We start from the raw sequence: 8,062 nt of genomic DNA, 5'->3' as shown, positions 1-8,062 counted from the left end.
TTGGTCTCTGTCTCTCTCTATCCTGAGAGGGAACAAAGCACAAACAAAACCTCTGCTGCCGCCCCCAATCTGACAGTATCTTCTTTGCCTATTGGTCCTTCTGGTCAGGTGCCAACTAGGTTAATTGAACTGATTAACCCCTTACAGATAAGTGATCCTGTACCTCTGAGCGGGAGGAATTTTATGTTACAGCATACATAAAGGTTGTTACCCTTCCCCTTTTTTTTTTTTTTTTTTGTGACGGGGTCTTAAGGAGTATTGGTCCTAAATAGCATTGGTTGGAAATTTTCCAACAAAACACATCAGAAAATGCCATTTGTTGAAACTGCTCAAAGGAAAGGGTGATTTTGATGAATTTTCATTTTTGAAATTTTATTTGAGAAGTGCTGCATTATTTAAAAATTGCTTTCTACTTTCCCTGTCTTCACTGACATAATACAACTCTAATTTCTTACCTATATTTTCAGACACTTTTTCATTTGGATGTTTTGTCTAGAAATGTGCACCAGAGATATTTACTTCTGGACTCCTGAAAGTATTTTCTCTTGTGCGTATGAGGTGTTTTATTAAAAAAAAAAATCAGCTCAGGAAAAAGGAATAGCAGGTGAGTGAGATGGATGTACTTAAGAGGGGGTTGCAAAAAAACAAAAGCTGGTGCTTTAATGTATGAAGGAAGCTTGAATGTTTTATATTAAATTTACATTTACCTCATTTTTCCTGGAAGAGCAAACTGGAGACCTAGTAAGACTCAGCCCTCAGACACTAATAAAGTGAATCGGAATAGTGATTTTTGTTCACTGTTCAAAATTTGACACTAATTAAAATAGCTTCATACATAGTTGGCAGAAGAGAATTGTTATTGTGAATTCCATAATGCTATCTTTCCACTTTAAGTCTGAGAACCACTCAGCAATTGCAGAGGAGCAAGAATAGCTGTCAACTGCTCAGAGGTAGGGGAAATCCAGATGACTCCCCCCCAACCTTTTACATAAGAAAACACCACCACCCTTTAAGTAAAAAGGGCACAAACTCAATTTCCTGTGTCTGCAAGTCACATTTAATTTGGTTCTGTTCTAAGGCCTTGTATGCACTGGCAAGTTTCTGCACAGTAAAGCAGCTATGTCATAACTCCAGAGGTATACACACAAACTGTGCAGGTGCAATGATGTTTTTAAAAAAACACACCCACCCCAACAAAAGGCGTACAACTTTCTGCGCCAGAGGTACAGTGCCATTGTAGACACCCTAGTCAATTATAGCACTGCAACTGGCCTCGGGGAGGTGTATCACAATGCCTGTTCTCACCTCTCTGGTAACCAGTTTGAATTCTACTGCTCTGTCTTCAGGTGACCAACCATGATCCCTACCCCTTAAATGGCTTGGGAATTTTGAAAGTCCCCTTCCTGTTTGCTCAGTGACATGTGCAGTGGTCTCAAGGCATCTTTCTAGGTGACTACGCCTGCACCATGCACCAGGCTATCCCCTGCTTGGAGCAATGCCAAGCTGATGGGACCTCCTTGGCATTTGGGGAGAGTAGGCTGTCCAGTCCCAGCTGTGTGCCAGCCATAGGAATTATAGTTACAGATTTCACGATGCATGACAGAAAGGGGCCATGACCAGGACACAGTTCAGTGCAGGGTCCAAGCGAAGGACCTGCAGCATACCTACCAAAAGGCACCAGGGGTAAACTCCCACGCTGCCAGTTCTACAAAAAGCTGGACGCGATACTTAGTGGTGACCCCACTTCCACTGCAAAGGCCACTATGGATATTTTGGTGGCATGTGTGCCAGTCAAGAGTGGACCAAGCCTGGAGGAAGAAATCTTGGATGTGGAGTGGGAGGCAGAGGACAAGTCGGAGGTCAGAGAGATATGCAACCACAAGCTCTTCTCAGCCGTGGAGGACACTAGTTAGTCACACTTTGCCTGGATCTTGGCAAAGTGCAAACAGGAAAAGGGGCCCCTGGTAAGTGGATTTGACTTTGGGAATCGCTGAAGCGAGTTGTTGCGGGCAAGAGGGTTGCAGAAAGCAGGCTTGCGTCAGTATGATGCACATACCACCACATGCTTAGTCCGAGCAACAGAACAGGGTGTTAACTGACTCTCTCACTTCAAGGGAATCCGCTTCAGAGCTCTCCATGGAACTCTCAAGGAGATACTGGGCAAGCCGCTGCCACAGATTCTTTGGCAGAGCTGCTTTGTTTCTTACCTCATTAAGGGTAAATTTCCTATGCCACTCTGCTGTCACTAGGGGGAGGGAAGGGGAAAACCACTGCTGTACATAAGGGCCAGAGCAGAAGCCACAGTGTTGGAGAAGACCCTCCCTTGATTCCCTGCTCACCCTCAGCAGTGAGTTATCTTCCACAATGAACACAACCTGTGGAAAATGTGGGGACAAGAATGATTATAACCCCCCCAGTACTAGCTCTCCTTAAGAGCCACATGCCCAGTGTACAGAACATTGATTTCCCCTGCCCCTGCAATTATTCACAAGTGGTGGGGGGGATCCTGTGGCTCATGGGTGCTTGCCTGGCAGCAGCCAATTAGTGACAGGTATGTGAGTAGCAGCTGTGTTTTAAATCAGTGGTCTCTGTGTTGCAAACAATACTACTTCTATAAAATGTTGCATTTTGGCTTCACAGATATTACCGGGAGAGCCCAGCCTCCCTCTTTGTTATTGCTGGCTAAACGGCTGTAGAGAAATAGAAAGCATCAATGAAGAATTAAAGGGGACTTTCTGCGTGAGGTCATGATGCACTCTGCAGCCGAAAAACAAGAACTGAAGGAGTGGTGGGACAACGAGAAGGGAACCGAAAGGAGACTATAGCACACCCAAAAGAAGCCACGGAGCAGCTCTTAAAAGTTAGGGAGTGCCCAGCAGCCATGCTCAAGGCACTACTAGTGCTGGAAACCGAGCAGCTCCGCGCCCACCATCCCCTGCAGCTGCTGTCGCAAAACTTCTTCCCATGTGCCCCCAGACACTGCCAACACACTTTTATCAACCTCCTGGCTCTTGTCTGTACCTGATGCATTCCACTCCTGCCCTGTCACAGTCCAGCCCTGTGGACTCCCAGTATCCACTGCACTCAACACCCGTCCCTCTGCAGTTTAGCCCTGCTGACATACAGTACCCACTGAACTGTACTCCAAAGGAGAAGGCTGGATCTGATACCTGGACATACAAACATCTTTAACCATCCCAGCGCCTTACCTCCTCCTGAGATCCCCCTTCCCTCATCCCCATCAGTATTGATGTGTTTGTTTGTCTCTCTTTAGTTGTTTTTTAATAAAATATTGCTTTGGTTTGAAAGCAATCTTTATTCCATTAAATCGAAAGCAAACAGAGCCCTGCAAAGCAGCGGGTAATTTTTTTTTTTTTTAAACACACCTTCATAGTGCGTTGTCTGCACTAATCACAATCACCTCCTAGCCTTACAAGCACTGCATTCCCAAGCATAACAAATATTAGTGGCTTTCAGCTTCAAAATTGCTGCCTCAAGGCAACCATGGTCCTTATCCCGTGCTGCACCCAATAGCCTTGGTCTCTGGGGCCTGGTCTACACCGGGGAGGGTGGAGATTGATCTAAGTTATGCAACTCCAGCTACATGAACAACATAGCAGAAGTCAAAAGTACTTAGATCTACTCACCGCCATGTCTTCACTCTCGCCCTGGTGGAATACCTGAGTCAACGGGAGCACGCTCAGGGGTCTATTTATCATGCCTAGACTAGATGCGATAAATCGACCCCCACTGGATCAATCGTTGCCCACCAATCTGGCAGGTAGTATAGACAGGCCCTGGCTGCTCAAATTCAGCCTCCAGGCACTGAGCCTCAGCAGTCCAGCCCCATGTGAAGCTTTCATCCTTCCCTTCACAAATATGATGGGGCATATAGCACACACCTGTAAAAGCACAGAAATATTGTAATTGGCCAGCTCCAGCCTCCCATATAGGCAGCACCAGCAGACCTTTAAATGGCCAAAAGCACACTCAATAGTCCTACTACACTTGCTCAGCCAGTTGTTGAACCGCTCCTTGCTGCTGTCAAGGTGCCCAGTGCATGGTTTCACAAGCCACAGCATTAAGGAGTAGGCGGGGACTCACAGGATCACAATGGGCATTTCCCCTCTGGTGATCTTCTGTCCCAGGAAGAAAGTCCCTGCTTACAGCCTCTTGAACAGGCCCATGTTCCAAAAGATGCGTGCAGCATGCACCTTTCTGGACCAACCTGTGTTAATGTTCATGAAACACCCGCAGTGATCTACAGGCGTCTGGAGAACCATTGAGAAATATCCCTTCCAATTAATGTACTTCGTGTCTAAGGGGTAGTCTGGTGCCAGAATTGGAATATGTGCCATCTATTGCCCCTCCACAGTTAGGGAAGACCATTTGTGCAAGGCCATCCATGTCACACGTTGCCCAGAGTCACGGTCTTTTGGAGCAGAATGCGATTAATGGCCCAGCCCACTTCTGTCAACCTTCCCACTCCAAACTGGTTAGTGACCAGTCAGTAGCAGTCGAGTAGCCAGCTTCCACAATCCAATCACCACGTGCTTCTCCAATCACAGTGCAGCTCTCATTCTCATGTCCTTGCACCACAGGACTGGGGCAAACTCATCACACAGTCCCATGAATGTGAATATGACTTTCCTCATCTGAGGGTTTTGCAGCCACTGCTCATCATCCCAAGTGTGCATAATGATGTGATCCCACCATTCAGGGCTTTTTTCCCCCTGAGCCCAAAAGCAGCATTCCACTGTGGTCAGCACCTCCATAGATGCCACAAGCAATCTCGTGTCGTAGCTACTATGTGTGGCAAGATCCATGTTACACTCCCCTTGCCTTTGTAGTTTAAGGAATAACTCCACTGCCATTCATTATGTGTTCATGAGAGCAAGAAGCATTTTGGTCAACAGTGCGGGATCCATTCCTGTAGACCAAAAGAGGCAGAGCGCGCAGTACACAAACTGTTGAAAGACGGCGCCAAATGCAGACGGAAGCACAGGGAATGCATCATGGGGCATTGGGACAGGATGCCCCATGACCCCCTCCACATTCCCACAACTCTTAGCAGAAGAGGAAGAGATGCTCTGTGGGATAGCTACCCAGAGTACACCACTTCAAACACCACTGCAAGTGCCACAAGTGTGAACACGCTACTGCACAGGCAGCTGACATTGTGGACACACAATGGTTTCCCTTCAGCGCGTTCTGAGCAGCGCTGTAACTCTGCCAGTGTAGACATACCCTCAAATGAGACTGAAAATGTTGGAATGCTATCTTTAGTATTTCTCATTCCATTCTTTTTTTTTTTTAACTATAGAAAAAGACATTCTGTATGAGCACTTCAAAACTACGGCAAGGTTTAAACTCAGACTGTATTTTTTTCATCTAGAGCAGGCCTGCACAACTCGTAAAGTGGCAAGGGCCATATTACTCCAAAGAAAACAGCTGAGGGCCTAACCCTCCCCCCCTGCCGAAACACATCCCCCGCCTCAGGACCACCCGGCCCCATGGAACACCCCCCCCACCCCAAATATGAAGCCTCACCTCCACTGCCCACCCGCCCGCTCATCATCCCCCCTTGAAATAAGGAAAGCAATGTGAAGGGATTGGATGTGACTGTCCAACACAAACACGGGGCCGCAGGGAGCCCTGGGACAAAGGTCCCTGGACCAGGGAAGGGGATAGCAGTTCAGACAGGGCAGGTGCAGCGCGCGCACAGACACGTCTCCGCCAGGGATTTCCTGGCTGCCCCCAGACAGTTCAACGCTCCTCTCCCTCCTCCTGATCACCATGAAGGCCGCCTTGGGATCAACCAGCCCAGTAGCCACCCTGCCCCCAACCAAAGAGGGGGACTTGGAGGGGGTCTCATCCTCCCCCCCGCCACAAGCTTCAGCTCGAACCCAGGCCTGGCACCCCTCCCCTCCCTCGGCACTTACCAGCTCTGCCTTGTGCCTAGCACTTCCTGCCTCAGCAGGCCCTGGAAGTGATGCCCCCGTATATGCCAGGCAGGGGTAGTGGGAGACGGAGACACATGCAGCTCTGGCCATTAGGTTGGTTGGAGCGTGGCACACAGGGCCCCCCCGGGCAGGGGGTGAATCCAGCAGCCCCACCTCGCCGCTTGCCCGCAGGCCGCACAGTGAACCCACATTTGCGGCCCAGGGCCTGCATGTTGTGCAGGCCTGATCTAGAGAATGCACACAATATCAGTGCTTTGTTATGCTGCCAATTACTTCCTAAATGAAGTGTAAAGTATTCAAACAGTAGGTTACCAACAATATTCTCTTCTATAACACATCAATGCTGAGAAACTAGTAATTCAGGCTAATAGCCTGCACTTTCATGGGATCTCTAGAACTCACATGTATGCTTATAGTTAGAGCCTAGGTCCAATGTGATCCTCAAGTCTCATTATTTAGGTAATAACCCAACTTATACTTGTATTTGAGAAGCTCCTATGTAGTAAAAGGTATCACAATACTCCAACACGGTTAAGAAATTACCGTTTACAGACTGAGACAGAGATTAAGTGGTTTGCCCACTATAAAAAAAAACAAAACCCACCTTAGCACCTAAAACTGAACCAGATTTCTCAAGAGCCGAGTCCACTGCCTTTACCATCACATCATCTTTCCTCCTCTGAACTCCATTTATTTCTCAGGCTTTTCAGTCTTACTACATCAAGAATTGTTGGCATTTTTTTTTTAAATTGTTTCTATAAATTTAGGCATACACTTGGAGCTGTGATCTGTGTATTTTAGAAATCTAAATTTAAGTTTTTAGGAAACAGCCACAGATGTAAAGGGCTTTTCCCAAGAGAAAAATAACTAAGGTGCTCTCAGTTTTCACTGATGCAAGAAATGTTGGATCTAAATAAATACAGCAGGAGTCGGTGTAGAGAGCACACCAGTTAATGTATGAACGGTGTGTGCTAGTTACCAAGCTAACTGCAACTCTGACCCTTGCTGGTCCCTCCAAAAGCACCCTCTTTAGGTCTCAGGCCTCTAGCCCCCACCCATCTTTTGGTGTGTAATCACGTTTCTTCTGCTTTCAGATCAGGGACACTGGGTTGCAGTCCCCTGCCTCTCAATCATGATTATCTCAGCAGGTCTGACATATCCAAGACTCTGCAGTTCTGCTCCCTTCAGGACAACAATGGCCATCACAGACCAAACAGCCCCATTAAAGTGTAAATTCAGAACAAAAGCATTTTAGCATCTAAAATAAAAAAGCAAACAATATGCATGCTTGGCATCTCCCTACAGATTCCTTGACAGAGTTTCTCTGTCTGCTTATCTCCCTGTCAGAGCTCACTGGCAATTCCCTGGACTGCCCCTGGCAACTCACTCCTCTTCAGTGGAATCAAGTCCCTTAATTATTTAGTTTTCTTTTGATCTGGTAATACCCAGCTTTGGCAAAACAAGGTTTGCAGCTCGTTGGAGAATAGTAAGCTAATAGCTAATAGCTTGCCTCATCTTCCAAGTGGATGCTTGGATGCTCTTATCAGCAAAGCTATCGCATCACTTTCATTCAGACCCCACTGAATTAGAGATTTTATGTGTAAACATTCCACTAGCCGTAATGTAAGTTAGATCAATACAGCCACATGAAATACTGTGTATTGGGTTATTAGAAACATCCCCTTAGTGACTTGGTCACCTACAGTGTTCATAAAATTGTTCTCAGTATCTGCAACATATCAACTACACATCTGTCAGTGTGAACACAGGAGAAGGAATTTAGTATGGCACAAAGGAATAGCTAGCAATAACTGAAAAAAGATTGTTTAAGGTAAATAGCCAGAAAACTTTCCTAACAGTAAGATGTATCGGAGTGTGGTATCTAGTATCTTGTTCAAGGTAACGATAGCAGTCCCATTCTTGTAAGCATTTAGAAAGAGACAGGAAAAAGTGCTAGGAGACATGAAAGAACAATCACATTTACAGGGGAGACTCAGGATTTTTTCCACCATTTTCCATCAAAAATGGACCATTATTTTTATAGAAAGACTTATAAACTACCTTCCTTCCCATTCACAATCTCACCCCTGTGGTAATTG

General features: G+C 46.5%; 1 long non-coding RNA gene across 1 annotated transcript; it reads left to right on the top strand.

Moving 5' to 3' along the window:
- The first annotated feature begins 939 nt into the window (after positions 1-939).
- LOC142046894 (uncharacterized) lies at positions 940-3,304 on the top strand. The gene is made up of 2 exons (XR_012655971.1): positions 940-2,217; positions 2,641-3,304. It is a non-coding gene; the product is annotated as an uncharacterized LOC142046894 (long non-coding RNA).
- Positions 3,305-8,062: the final 4,758 nt, after the last annotated feature.

The sequence above is a fragment of the Chelonoidis abingdonii genome, chromosome 5, assembly GCF_003597395.2.
Source record: "Chelonoidis abingdonii isolate Lonesome George chromosome 5, CheloAbing_2.0, whole genome shotgun sequence".
Lineage (NCBI taxonomy): Eukaryota > Metazoa > Chordata > Testudines > Testudinidae > Chelonoidis > Chelonoidis abingdonii.
Note: the sequence above shows the minus strand (reverse complement) of the source record. Positions and strands in the feature narration are given on the sequence as shown.